The sequence below is a fragment of the Azolla caroliniana genome, unplaced genomic scaffold (genome assembly GCF_043228905.1).
Source record: "Azolla caroliniana isolate FFs.n. ecotype wild unplaced genomic scaffold, voAzoCaro1.0.p SCAF_20, whole genome shotgun sequence".
Taxonomy (NCBI): Eukaryota; Viridiplantae; Streptophyta; class Polypodiopsida; order Salviniales; family Salviniaceae; genus Azolla; species Azolla caroliniana.
In genome coordinates this window covers 5,799,038-5,814,897 of record NW_028230455.1, presented here as the reverse complement: position 1 = coordinate 5,814,897, position 15,860 = coordinate 5,799,038, and positions in this window count along the sequence as shown.

Sequence of the window (15,860 nt, the reverse complement as noted above, 5' to 3'; positions counted from 1 at the left end):
GGCTAATTGGACGTTCTGCTTCTGTTGGTGATTTTGCCACTTTCGTCAGTGACGCCGAATGTGGCCCTAGTTGTTGCAGTAGAAACATTTGGGGCGTCCCTGGCTATCTCGTTCGGGCAATGCACGCTTGGCATGTAATTGCGCGTTCTAGATGTCGATGTCCATGGGAGTGGTGGCTGGCATAGTGTTTGTATGATCATGACTGAGATTACCTGGTGTGTGCATGTCGTGCGCGTCTGCAGCTTCGATGCGTTGGGCGGTGAGGATGGCTTCGTGTAGTCTCGTCGGGCCTTGATCGCGTACATGGCGGCGGAGGTCATGTTGGATACGCGGCCAAAAGAAAAACAACTTCATGTCTTCCGACATGTTGGCGTTAGCCCGACGTAGGATCTGCACAATCCGAACCACGAACTGGGTGATGGGTTCGTGTGGCTGTTGGCCAATTGACTCGAGTTGTTGTAGGGCTGTCTGGCGGGAGTCTTGAAGAGCAAAATTCCGAATCATGGCTACCCGTAACAAATCCCAGTCGTTGTGTGTCTCTTCGGGTTGTTGGACGAGCCATGTTGCTGTGATATTCTCGAGGAATGTCTTCATTTCCATTGCCTTTCGGGGGTGTGGCCACTGGTGGTAACTGGCCACCATTTTGAAATGATCCAGCCAAGAGAGGACATCTTCCGATGGTAGGCCAGAGAATGGTTTTTGGCGAACTCGAGGGTCCAGGAGATTCTGTTGTGGCTCGGATCGTGCTGAAAGAAATGACAACATGGCTTGGTTAGTATGGTTAACTTGTAAAATAATGTTGGACAGGGCTTGAACCAGTTGGTCGATTGGCGATGTGGGCTGATGTTCGTGAATTTGTTGTTGTAGGAATTCCGGATTCATTGAGTTTACGTTGCCGCCGTTGTTGTCGTGTTGCATCGTGGCGTGTGTTGTTGGGGTTGTGAGTTGGGGTTGCTCTACCCTGCTTCTCCACCAAGATGTGAAATGCTCTCAAGAATAGCCTCCCTTCCATTACGTTCCAAGTTACATTTTATAGACTACTCTTAGCGTGGAGGGTGTTCTCCCGCTCCAATTAGCTCTTCTAATTATGGGGGCTTGGTAGGGGCCTAATTTGGGTGTGGTCCATGTGACCGCCACATTATATCACATTTTGATAATCCCTAAAATTGCTAAACAAGTAAATTAGATTCAACTTTTTGCATAGCTAATTAGTTATTTCAAGGACACAACTAATTGCTCCCATTCTCATGCTTTCACCAATACAACACATGCAATATATAGATACGCGCGCGCGCGCACACACACACACACAGAGGCCTAGGTCCTCGAAGGTACACATGATACACAAGTACACACAAGTGTAGATGTACCTACACCTAATTCCTAATACATGTACACATATCACACATATATAGCACAAACATAATGCGCACATGCATAAATACACACACACGCACACATATAAAGAATATACATACATACATACATACATACATACATACATAAACAAACACACACATATGTATAGAATATACATACACACATGCAAACACATAAATATACACATATGTATGATGTATGGCTATATGAAAAGTGATAGATGGCCCATTCTATTGGTTGGTCAAAGATGAAGAATCTATTATCAGTGTTTGACCATCACAGGGATGATGAAGATAAATGTTTAGACATTGTTATTGTGAGAGAAGATCTCACATGTGTAAAGATTTGAGTGGAAATAAATGAAGACGGTGTATTTTATGAACTAGTTTCCTATGTGTATGCAAAAACAATATTTTGAATGTGAAACGAGAAAAGAAATGGCATTTAAAAGAAATATAAGTCTATATCAAGCTTGGTATGGATAACGACAAAAACTATCTTCAAAAGAATCATGCACTAATGTTGAGGGTTCATCTTTAATTCAAGCCATTGGCAACTTTAAAAATACATTTCCAATTGAAATAATTAAGGATAAGATTCCTAGAGATGTTTTAGGTATATCGATGATCGAATGTTATGAAAAACAGTATCTTGGGTCAACCTCGACTATTTACCCTCTCATGATAGAAGAAGTCGAGTTGACCACTTCACCTGCACTCCTTCGTTCGTTGTTGTTCCAGTTCCCAATGAGGACCGCACATGGTTGCTCACACCCATTGTTGTTCCAGTTCCCGGTGAGGGCCGCACATGGTCGCTCACGCCCGTTGGTGTTCCATTTCCCGGTGTGGACCGTACATGGTCGCTCACGTTCGTTGGTGCTCCAATTCTCGCTCACCCCTACACCACGCTTTCGAAAAGGCGGTCATAAAGGCGAGGATAATGTCACGCCACAGTGATTAGTTGGTGAGGATTGAACTTATAACCTCAGTTCAACAAGAAACACGTTCGCGTTCACAAGTGGATAGCGCATTCCACTTAACACGTTCGTGTTCAGAAGTAGAAGGATCACGCAAAAATGGAAGGATAAGGAATATTCCCTCAAATTTTGGGGTTTAGATACTCTATTCACAAAACGTAATGATACTAGTATCCCATGTTCTCAAAATGTCGTTGGAAAACCTCAAAAAATCATCATTTCCTAAACTTTGAAAAACGCTAAAATTATGCTATAATCGAAATGGTACAATGTCCACTATCACTGAGAAGTCAAGAAGTGATGTATTTTGTAACAAACAATGTCTGTACATAGCAATAATATTTCTAAACATAATTTACGCATATTTCGAGTATTACAAATGACACTCTCTTACATTAGATACCAAAATATCATTGAGGAGTGTCAAATTTACAAAACTCACTTGAATCATGATCTAGAGTCGCTACTATAACTAATATACAATGTAGATTGTTCCTTGTCATCTTCGGATGTACCTATTAAGGCATTGTCTTCATCTAAAACTAGATGTTGACATTCCATGTTATGTATAGACGATCTATATCACCAATGTCTAGGCATGAAGTGCTACGAATATTTCTTTTCCTCTTTCTATTCCCCCTTGACCGTGGACATTCCATCATCTCTAAAGCATACTTGCCGGTAAAGGCAATTTTGCTTTTAGTGTTGTACCAATGCACCTTTTGTAGACTGGATTTGGCTTTGGTTCTCATGCATCACCACATCTAAAACCTTACCAATCCAAAATTGATGTCCTAACTCATTATCATTAGCAGGTGTAGCAATTAACATACCCACCTTCAATTCTTGCAAGTTCCCTTGCCACCTTGCTTCCGCTGTTTTTGTCAGCCTGGGTCCAACATATATGTCCCTTTGTGTGGATGGAGCAAGCTATCATTAATCGCATTAGGTGCAAGAGGAGAAGTCTGAAAATTACGACACTGTTGTATATTCTAGGTGAAGGGTATTTGCACGGTCCAAGTACCAAGGACACAATTGTCAACAATTTGTTCTTGATCTTTAAAGAACACATCCCACCATGATGTGTCTTGTTCCCCAACATACTTCATCGCATTGTCAATGTGCTTGCGTTTGTCTTACAGCGCTTGCATCCAAACATCCTTTGGATTATCAGCTAGTACATTAGTGACAACTTTCTTAGTCTCAATCGACATTTATCTTGCACCATAAATAAAAGTTGAAGGCATATGAAGTAGAAATTGACACCCGCCTTTAGGCTCCCATTTGAGGGAGGATGAATATTGCTTTGCATATAATAATGTACAACCACTATGATTATTTTTATTTATTAAGAATACGTGGTTGAAACTTATATTATTTAAGGGCGCTAACACTTTGGCATTTCGCTCACCACCATCTAATATGTATCTCTTGAAATCATATATTTCCTTCAAGAGTTCCACGATTGGGCGTGGTGTATATGCATCACGAGTGATGTCGAACAACTTAGGTAACGTAAAAGCATCATATCATGATAACTGCCTAGAGAAGTTACTGAACATCTCATCGATATGGTCATGTGTGTGACCAACCAATAGAAAGTTAACCTTCACTTTCCTAAAAATTCCTTGGTTCACCAACATACTTAGATAACCAAACACCGTAGAATTTTTGTTTTCCCGAGCAATATTGTCTAGTTGGATATATAAAACCGACGACAAAGACTACCCCCAAGACATCAATACTTTTTGAATCACAGTGACTGTTAATTTAGGGTCATTGTGGACATTTGGGTAGGTGACGAAGACATGAGGCTTCACACTTCCATTATAGGCTAAACAACCCACCAAATGCATCTGCACGAGACAATCGTCGTTGACATATTTAGGAAGACGTTTAAGATGAGGTAGACACGTCTTCTTTTGGTCCATTCCATCTATCATTAAACACATGTACTTAGTTGGATTGTTTATCGACTTTTCCCTATGGCGCATAGCTCTTTTTCGCTCTAATGCTTGGGTGTCTCGGTGATCTTGTAACAATTTCTTATTTAGCTCCTTCTTTGTCGTTGTCTTTGCCCCTTTACACACGCTCTTTAGGTTTGCACATACTGAACAATACCCCATACGTACTTTATGAGGTATAATAACATTACTAAAGTGCAATGTCCACAACCTTGTGAACTGACTGTAGGTGACATACTTGTCGCAACAAGTTGACATTTCCAATCTATAGGAATCATAAACTTCTTGACGTGTATAATTGTCAGAGAGATGCAACCTACCAGTAGTTGGCATTATCTCACATTTGAACTTGAAGTATGTCTTCATCCAACAGATCGCATTTCTACCTGATGCACCATGCATACTTGGCAAATTATCATCCTCAATGGGATTGTTGGTGTTTAAAAGTCTTTGTTGCACTCTATGTAATCTCATGTTGCTAACACAAAGTGCGATCTTGAATGCCACTCTACAACATTGTCGTGCCGTAAAAAGGTAATACTCGAAAGAGATCGAGATATCTAAGGCTTTGTCTAACACCATCTTGTTAGGAAACAGGTCCCTCCGGATGGGAAGTGAGAAGAACAGTGCTGATGAGCAACTCGGCCTCGGCCAATAGGCCTCGGCCGAATCCGGATGTGGAGTACCCGGCAACGGAAGACCCAGTGAGAAGCGGATGACGAGTACCCGGCAATGGAAGACCCGGTGAGAATTGGATGACGAGTACCTGGCAAGCAAGGCCCGGTGAGAACCGGATGACGAGTGCCCGGCAAGCGCCGGATGATGCAGGCCCGGTGAGGACTGCTCACCGGATGAAGGGACATATTCATAAATATGTTTCTGAGAGTCCATCGTGGCTATATTTGCAAATAGCCAAAAAGTCATTTTAGTATAAAGATGACTTAGGGCGAACTTAGTGTAATATAGTGGTCATTCTTGTTGGTGCAAGATTTGAGTGCGTAACTGTGTAGAGAGAGAGAGAGAGAGGAAGAGGTCGTTGCCTCTGCTTTAACCGTCGCCTGTGGCGAAGATAGCAAGCTCCAGGTCGTTGCCTCGATGCTTTACTATTGTACATTGTGATATAGTGATAGTTTGCAGTCTGTGGGCTGCCGTGGTTTTTCCCTAGTTTGGGTTTTCCACGTTAACATCTTGTGTACTCTTCTCTTCACTGTGTCATGCGTACCTTACCCATTTTCTATGTTTTGATCCTAGACTCATTTGTGGCCGAGCGTTGTTTTCGGGAGCGTGTAGTCCTTTCACATCTGTAAATGTGTCATAAGATAGGTGTTTTGTTCATCACCATTGAGTGAAAAATAGTAACGTCTCAAAGACCGCAAGTTTTGCTTTCCAATCATCACCATACACCCACGAGCGCAACATGTCTTTTTAACATCTACGGTAAGTTGAGCCTCAGATGTCACTAAAGCAAATTGTTCTCGACTAATACGTCTTGAGACCCTTTCAAGCTATGTCTTGTCATCCTTAGTTGATATTGGTGTGTCCTCCTCTTGGCGCACATTTGTTCTCTGTTGCTGGGTAGAAATACTTTCGGGACTTTGACAATCACCTACATTCTCACCCGAGTCTGTGTATGGGAGCCCATGAGCTGGGGAGCCGGTCAGCCAGATCCACCAGTAACCGGAAGCCTAGTAGCAGCGCTAGACTACTAGGAAGTTAATGTCTCATAGTTAGTGTCAGACGCTTGTGTGAGCATTGAAGTACACCATACTTCTGTCAGTCCGTATGGACTTGTATAAAAGTGTTCACTGAACACATACGATGTACCGATTGAGTAATATTTTGAATTGAGTTTTTGTGTGCTCTCTCTCTCTATCTGTCCCGTGTACTGTGTATATTCTAAGCTCTCCATTAAACCTGCGTTTTTGTGTTCGGTTTTCTATTGCTTCCGCACGTTGTCGCGTTGTTATGCGCGTGCGTGGAGAAAGGCGGGACCACGGGGGTCTTGGACTAGGGAGTGACGGAGCGTAGGAAGCCGCGCTTCACTCCTTTCGGGGCACCCCAGGAGCACACCGGAAGCAACCGGAGGGAGAGAGAGAGAGAGAGAGCAGGCGCTTAACATTGACACTCGCACGAACATGTACATAAGCAAGAAAGAAACACTAAGACACATAGACGCACACCAACAGAGACCCGAATATGCACAACCACATGTATATGTATTTACAAGACAATGAGAATCAACACCGACTTCAAGCCAGACCTAGGCCGCACGAGATACAACCGTTGTCTACTGCCAAGCCGTCGGTCGGGGAGCTCTCGGGCTTGTCGTGCCGAACGGGGTCTTGCACAGAGTATAGGGCAGAAAACTGTAACGCTAGATGCCAAGGCTCGACGCAGAGAAGGACGAAGGAGAAGAAAAGAAAAGAGGCGAGCAAGAAGAAGAAACCCTAAAACAAGAGAGAGAGAGAGAGAGAACGTCACTCCGTCTAACGGTATACCCTACTAATACAAAATGGGCAACCCTTCTACAAGGGACCATCCCTTCCTTTTATAGAATAAGGAGAGGGATGCGTTACAATGTGGGATAAATCCCGATTTACATGGGATTCTTCGTCCCGACTTAACTCCTATTATTCACACAATTACACAAGGGTGAGTGCACATGGTGCACCCTGCCGATGTAGCCAATATTTCCCGGTTTCCGCCTCTGGCCGAAATTCTTCACGACAATACTATTCTTTTACATGGTATCAGAGCGCGAGGGTTGAGAACCTTTGCAACTGACATAGCTTGAAAAGAAAACTAATCAAGGAGAACAAAAAAGAAAAAACAAATGGATAGAGGCATGACTAGCTCGCTTCCTACCGAGAAGCTCGACAGAAACAACTACGCGTCTTGCTCCTACAAGATGCACCAACACTTGCTCGGGCATGGTTATTGGAGCTATGTCGATAGAGCAAATGACACATCACCCGAATTGACACACAGAGATTTCCCGGTGTGGGAACAGTCGGGGAGCAGAGTATTGTATTGCTTCGCGTCTTGTGTGGGCGAACAGCTCCTAAGCTACATTCGGGATGCAAAAACACCAAAAGATGCTTGGGGAAATCTGAAGAAGATTTTCGCCGCAAGCACTACAGCCAGGAAGCTTCAACTCCGATAGGAGCTGAGAAACCTACGACAACGCGACTTTTCAGTGGCAAACTACACCTCCAAAATCAAGGACATTTGCAACTCTTTGGTCTCCATCGATGTGAATATCGAAGAAGCCGATATGGTGCAAATCTGTCTCGGAGGTTTGGTGTCAAAGTTCGGAGTGTTCCGAACTTCTGTGTGTACACGGGAGAATAGACCGTCATTTTTCGACTTACAGTCGATGCTCCTTGTAGAGGAGAACCACGCCAGTGCGTCAACAAGTGCACCCACTGACAACTAGATGTTGTACACAGAGGCGGATCGGCCCCGTGGGCGTGGTGGACGAGGCGGGTCAGCTCGCAATGGTAGCGGCCAGCAAGAGCATGAACAAAGGGACAGAGAAAGTGCCGACAGCAGTTCCGGACACTCCACAAGGAGAGGGAGTCAAGGCGGCGGCGGAGGCCGGCAAGCAAAGGCCGACACAGAATGCTGGTGTTGTGGTAAAAAGGGCCACAGAGAAAGTGAGTGTTGGAAGAAACGCGCCGATTTGGACAGATCCGGATCTGGCAAGGACGATAGAGAGAACCGACAATACTCACACTACGCAGAAGGATCGGGAGGATCCAAAACCGGAAAAGCTGGTAAAGGGCCAACCTTGGTGATGAAACACGAGGCTAACTCAATGAAGAAGACCACTTTCGAATCGAAGAAAGTGTGGTACGTTGATTTCACTGCGTCGAATCACATGACGAGCCAGAAAGAGTGGTTCTCTTTCTTGGAGAAACCGGAACAACCGGGAGTGGTCGAAACCGGAGACGACACTCCCGGTTTCCAGACGGAGATGAACAAGTCGGCGGTATGCCGACTGAAGAAGTAACTTTATGGCATGAAGCAAGCCCCCCGAGCTTGGAATGTGAAGATCACGCACCGGTTGCGTAAGATGAGGTTTGCGGCCTCCAAGTCCGACTCTTCGTTGTTCATCCGACAAGATCCAGACGGTCCGGTTTGCATCTTGCTGTATGTTGATGATCTAGTCATCACCGAACCCAAACTCGATGAAATCAGCGGAGTCAAGTCCTAGCTGTCGGACACATTTGAGATGAAGGACCTGGGGGACCTTCACTATTTCCTTGGGATCGAGGTGATCCAAACCTTCGACGGCATATTGCTCTCACAAAGACACTATGTGTTGAATATGATGTACAAGTTCGGCATGACGGAATGCCGACTGATCTCTAGTCCCCTGGACCGGAACTAGAAGCTCTATCCCGACTCCGGACCGGCCTGCAATGAGAAGTGGTTCCGACAAATCATCGGAAGCCTTATATATTTGACAATCACCCGACCCGACATCAGTTATCTGGTCGGCGTGATCAACCAATATATGCAGAAGCCAACCATGGAGCACCTTCTATGCGCGCATCAAACTTTGCGATATGTGAGCGGCACGAAGGACTGGGGACTGTTATACCGGCATGGTATAACCGAAGAGCTAGTTGGCTACACCGATGCTGACTGGGCCGGTGATGCATCGGATCGCCGATCCACCTCCGGCTATATGTTTTACCTTGGTCGCGCTGCTGTTGTGTGGAGCAGCAAAAAGCAGCCAACAGTGGCCCTTTCGAGCACTAAGGCTGAATACCGCGGCGCTACCATTGCTACCTGTGAAGCCATTTGGCTTTGGCGACTGCTGCAAGACCTGCGGATCGAGGTGTTGACCCCGATACTGATCTACTGCAACAACATAAGCAGCATGCAACTCGCCAAGAACCCCGTATTCCATGCTCGTACAAAGCACATAGAAGTGCACTACCACTTCGTGCGTGAGCGTGTCCTGAGCGGTGAAGTTGAACTTTGGTATGTTCATACAGATTGGCAAGTTGTCGACATCTTCACCAAATCGCTCGGATTGGACAAGTTGCAACACTTCATCGAAATGCTTGGTGTTCAACATCTCGACGTGCCACACTTGAGGGGGAGAACTAGCAACGACACCGGAACGGGCAAAGGCAAAGAGACTGTCGGTTACGCCAGTAAGGGAAGACCCGAGAAGGGGAGAGACAAGAAAAGAAAGGAGCCGAGTCGACAAAGGAAGTTGACATATCCGAACAAGTCGGAACCAGCGGCAGTGGCGATAAAGTCAAGAAGGACAGAGCCGCCAAGACCCGGACATGGTCCGATGTGGTGAAGGGCCTGGAACCAGAAAACGAATCGGGAGTGATTGATTCGGACAAGAGCTGGAACGAATCGGAGACAACCGATTCGGTTCAATAGACGAATTTGGAGGAAACAGATCATTCAAGGCCAAGATGACAAGAAGGTAGCGAAAGTCGACACCAACACGAAGGAATAGGCGAATCGGCAAGCACCGAAGTCACAACAGCGAGGGAGGTGAATTGGGCCTGTTGAATAGACAAGCCGATCGAGGAGGTCGAGGTGCGCAGAAACAGAAGGGTCGCGGCAAATGGGACCGGACCGGACGAGGAGCATGAGTGAGGCAGAGTGACGCCAGAAGGAGCCGGGTGGAAGGACCGGCTGCCATGGAGACTGACACTACAATCCGACTTCAAGTTGAGCTTGAGGGGGAGTGTTGAGGGGCAAGCTCAACCGGATCCGGATCGACTGAATAAGGCTGAGCCAGATCGGTGAGCCAGTGAGCAAGTGAGCCGGTGAGCTGTGGAGCCGGTTAGCCAGATCCACCAGTAACTAGAAGCCTAGTAGCAACCTAGACTACTAGGAAGTTAATGTCTCATAGTTAGTGTTAGATGCTTGTGTGAGCATTGAAGTACACCGTACTTCTGTTAGTCCGTATGGACTTGTATAAAAATGTTCACTGAACACATACGATGTACAGATTGAGTAATATTTTGAATTTCGTTTCTGTGTGCTCTCTCTCTCTATCTGTCCCGTGTACTGTGTATATTCTAAGCTCTCCATTAAACTTGCGTTTCTGTGTTTGGTTTTCTATTGCTTCCGCACGCTATTCTTTTACAAAGGCATCTTGTCATATTGACTAGACTGTCGAAGATTATATACTCCTCAACGGTGAAATTAGAATCTTGAGACCAATGGTATTCTTCTACCGAAAACCCCAGAGAAGGTGAGGAATCCGATGATAGTTGATATTCCTCAACAGAAAAGGGTGAATTATTTCCCATTGTTTGAGGTTCTAATATCCTTTATATTTCACTCCCTAAGCATACAAATTGTAAGACATACTTAAACTACAAATAGAATTCTAAGGAAATATATATATATTTTTTGTATATTTTAGTATATAATTTTTTCTATATTTCTATTAGTTATAAATCAAAATTGATCACGTGTCCACGTGACATAATTGCATAATACCACTATCCTCACCCAATTAGTGAATGTTCTCAAAATCAAAATCATTAGACTACCATAAATGTAGATAAGTATACTCAATCATTGGACTGACCTTGCACATGTATTAAATCATATGTACTAGATTATAATAGGTACTAAATCATAATACACATAAGTATGAAATCATAACTACTAGATCATAATGATCATATTACACATAAAGTATAAAGATAATCATTATGTTATGATAATAATAAATACAAATTCTAAGATAAATAGCTAAAGGCACTATCGGCATTTAATTCTAACCGTGGTTACATTTTTAACTATGGTCCCTTCCCCTCCCTTAACTAGAACCGACCTCTCTTTCTCATTCCCCACAGTTGAGCGTAACCACTCTCCAGAGCGCCAAAGCACAGATGCGAGAACTCCCAAGATACCTCACGCATCCCCGAACCGACACGATCATCATGCCTTGCAAAAAGACTGCCTATTCTGACATCAGGTAGGATCTAAACCCTAAACTATACAGACATATGACTATCTACGTACTTTATATTTCGTATTAGAACTCGTTATGCCGTATCTAGTGGCTCCTAAGGCTAGAACTAGATACACCGTAACGAGTTGGGAGGCATAACTCGATACAACGTATCGAGTTATGTCCCCCAACTCGATATGCCGTATTGAGTTGTTGCCCTAGGTGTCACAACTCGATACGCCGTATCGAATTGGGGAATATAACTTGATACGACGTATCGAGTTGTGGATCCTAGGGCTACAACTCGAGACGACGTATCGAGTTGGGGGACATAACTCGTTACACCGTATCGAGTTGGGGGACATAACTCGATACGCCGTATCGAGTTATGCCTCCCAACTCGTTACAGCTCGATATGGTGTATCAAGTTGTGGCTCCTAGGGCTAAAACTCGATACGGTGTATCGAGTTGGGCGTCTTAACTCGATACGGCGTATCGAGATGGGCGTCTTAACTCGATACGCCGTATCAATTTGTGGCTCCCAGTGCTAAAACTCAATACGCGGGGGTCTTAACTCTATACGACGTATCGAGTTGTGGCTCCCAGGGCTTAAACTCGATATTCCGTATCAAATTGGGGGTCTTAACTCGATACGGCGTATCGAGTTGTGGCTCCCAGGCTAAAACTCGATATGTAGTATCGAGTTGGGGGTCATAACACACATTAGACAAAAAATAAGTAGTAAAAATAGGTTAAAAAATCCTAAATTAGGTCAAAATACGGTCAAATTGGGTCAATAAAGTTGATATTTAGGTACTGTTGGGGATACCAAATCTTACTAATTTTACTGTCTGGTGGACTATGAGACGTTAAATGTACATTTTCCTCTGTCCAGTCCCTAGGTTTCAAATCCAAAGCTATACTGGATTGCTAATTTGGCGTTCCATACTACCAATCTGCATACTGTATATAATTTGACATGCCATACAAAACTTTCTCCACTACACTACTCGTCAGGCAAGAGCTTCATACGGCCAAACTATTTTTTGTTATCGCTTTTTTTGGACTACAATACATTTTCATTTGAGAGATTATAGGTTTAGGTTCATCTGTTGTATTATTTCATGCAGGTCGACTGATCCTAAGGAGGAGAGGCCACTCAACAGAATTCGGATTAAGTATCCAACCTTACCTCCAGACACCACAAAGATCCCTATTGTGACATATCCACAAAAGGGAAAGAAACTCATGTTTGAAGACGAAGTCATGAGGCAGCCGTTTGACGAGGTTAGTTAGGAAACATCTGCCACGGTTGGAGGAAGTGAGGACGAGTTAGACATAGACTTAATTGGATATGAGTGGGCAATGCAATATGTAGACTCGAAAAAGAAAGTAGTACTTTTAGTTATCAGACTGGCTGGACGTGGTATGCTTGCTCAAGGTCGTGCATTTAGCTATGGCAAAATCTTGCGGCTGGACTATGAAGACGCAAACTCAACTAATTTGATTGTATTAGTCAACTATACAAAAGGAGTCTGACAGATGATGGTCTCTAAAGACTACTTGTTGAAGGATTCATGCGGGCTAGAATCCTTCTGACATGCTATTGAGACAAGTACTAACTTAATAACAACACCGAGGCCATATATTCAAGGTCATGTTAATTTGAAGACAGCCTGCTTATCGCCCATTAAAGCACCAATAAGGAAATCTGTGGTGCAGTCCAGGCCTCCAAAAAAGAAGGTGACGAGAATGTTAGATTCTGAGTCATCGAATTCAACAGAGGATGAAGAGGCTCAAGCTACACTAGGAGCAAAGTTGGCATCTGATGTGTTCTCATCAGAACAAAAAAGAATTAGAAGGGACTTAATGCATAGAAAACTTGTGCGGAAGGGGCAAGTTTTTAACCTTCCGATAACCCATATTCATCGCCCCCCTCTGGATGAGAATACAGGACGTCGCCCTTTGGAGATTAGGGAACCACATAAGCTGCACGTCCAAAATTTAAAGAAGAAGATGAAAATCAATCCTCATGCAACGGTCGTGCCTTTTATTGTAATGGTGGATCCTCTTGAGTGCTCTAAGCTAGAGGATTTTGATATTAAGAAGCACGACCAATACAATTATTTTGTGATTCGACGATCTCACTCGGCGGAGGCCAGACGGCAATTAGTCCGTGAGCATCCCCCAATGTTCTTCTTCAAATATGCGGAATGCAAAATTTATGTGGGGTTAACAACTGAGGAGGCGAAGTTGTTAGCATGGAACCAGAATAATGACAATGACTACCGGCAGAAGATGTCCTCCATCGAATGCATTACATTTTATCACCACGAGTACCTCGGCGGGAAAACCAAATTTGGAGCGAAACTACATCCAGCTCTACGGCGTCAATGTCTCCATGAAGTGGGAATTGTGGTGGACGATGTGGTGAAGTCTAATGGAATTAGAAAGTATGAGTCGTGGTTTCAACTCGCATTTAGGGATGGAGGAGTCTAGGCTCTTCAAGATCAAATATTTACGATGTGGGTGTATAAGGAAGTGAAGGGTCAAAGACAAAAGAAGTCGAAAGTTGACCCTCAATTAGAATTGAAGAGCTCAGTTGCGAAAAAGATTGAACCTACCATTGAGGAAGCGGGAGATGATATGAAGCTCTCTTTATGGAGGGCAATGCAAGGGATCAAAGATGAGCAACTTCTTATATATGTGCTTTCAAGAGTTGTAGCAAAGGAGCTGAGCTTAGAGGAAATGGTTACAGAGTTCATCAAGTAAGGTCTTACTAAATTTTTTATGGTTTATCTTGTTTTAAGAAATGAATTTTTAATGTTGGTTTATAAATTTTTAGCCACAAAGTCTATATGAAAATACAAGAAGTGATGATGATGCAACTAGGTTGCTTATCGTGGGAACAAGTGACTGAAAAATATTCGATAACGTCTTCGTACAAGGCGTTATCGGAATATTTCATTGCATTTAAGGATTGGGTGAGTATAACTCTTTGTTTGATCAATTTGTGGTGGTCCATCTCATGTATCACTATAACTTTGTTGATTTCTTATTTTTTTTAGAAACCATGTCGGAGTAAGAGGCCTGGTGAAATAAAGGATATACATGAATTTCTAACATCCTTTCTTGCGCATCTTGAAAGGGCCAGAAAAGAGAAGGATCGACGCTTGGTAAGGGCATTTCAGGTGGAAGATGACAACACCTTCAAGAAGTTTAGCCACAAAAAAGACATCACCAGAGATCTGTACTACAATGTTTATTGTGGTGATGTGGCTGTCATGATCCAAAAGCTGCCAAAGAAAGAGTATACGTTAATGGTAGCTGATATTCCATACGGTTTTCGTATGGCTAGTTCAATCTACCATGACGAACCTTTTAGGTTCAAGCAGTTGGAAAAAATGGTAAAAGATTTCGCCGACTTGACCACCGCTTCCTTGTAAAGAATTGTAATATTTCATAGCATGGATCAGGGATATTCCGTGGCTCAAGCGTTGAGATCTCGTTGCCATGGAATTGAGAACCTTGCTTGGTAAGGATTTTATCGAAAGCATTGTATTTCAATAGGAATTATATATTATATTTTAAACTACTATAACTTTTTTCTCAATGGATTAAAACCAATGTAAACAGGGGACCGACTTTTCGGTTCGTCAACGCAATGGAATATATAACAATTGGTTATTATGACAAGATCAAGAAGCAAAGAATCAAGGAGCATTCGAATGAGGTGGGATGCTCATACCTGCTCGTATATCCAGCCGTGACACGGAAGCTTCGACATAGGACCATGATTGAGCACGGGCTTGTGAATCCCTACCAGGTGCCCCAACATTTAATGATGCGCCTTGTGGAGATGTTTTTGAATGAAGATGACTGGATATTGGACTTGTTTTTTCTGGCACAGGTAAATGGTTAAATAATTTTCCCAATGTGTTGAAGGTTTTATTGATATTTAGACCTATGATAATATTGATTATTTCTTATTTATGGTGTTTAGGCACCACTTCGGCATGTGCTTTGAAGCTTTTCCGAAATTCGGTCACATTGGAGAAAGATGAGGAGCAGGTGAACTTCATCAACATGAGGCTTCGTGCGCTTTGGGAATGCCCCGATCAAGATGAGGAGGTAGGGGCCAAACATATGGCAGATACTGAATGTTTTCAGCCGGCCTCTCGCGAACCGATTCCTCCTTTGGCTGGTGAACCTGGTGAACTTGTAGAGCTTGACGATGACTTAACGGAAGACCCCACGGTAGCGAGTCTATCTGGAGTGGATACTACTGTGCTAAATGTGGATAATAGTTCACCGATTGATGATGAATCCAATGATATGGATACTCTCCTAGCGATGTAGTTAGAGTTTATAAAAAAACTTTTAATGGATTTACTTCTGATCAAAGACCTTTTAATCAATTCTATTTCCTAATATGATCCAATTTATTTTCTTATATGGTGTTATATTATGTTTTAATTGATGTGTTGCTATGTTTATATCTTGTGGCACATATTTATTAAATTTGTTGGACTATCATCTAAGTATATAGTTAAGATCAAAGAAAATGTATGTTCATTCTTCATATTTACCCATA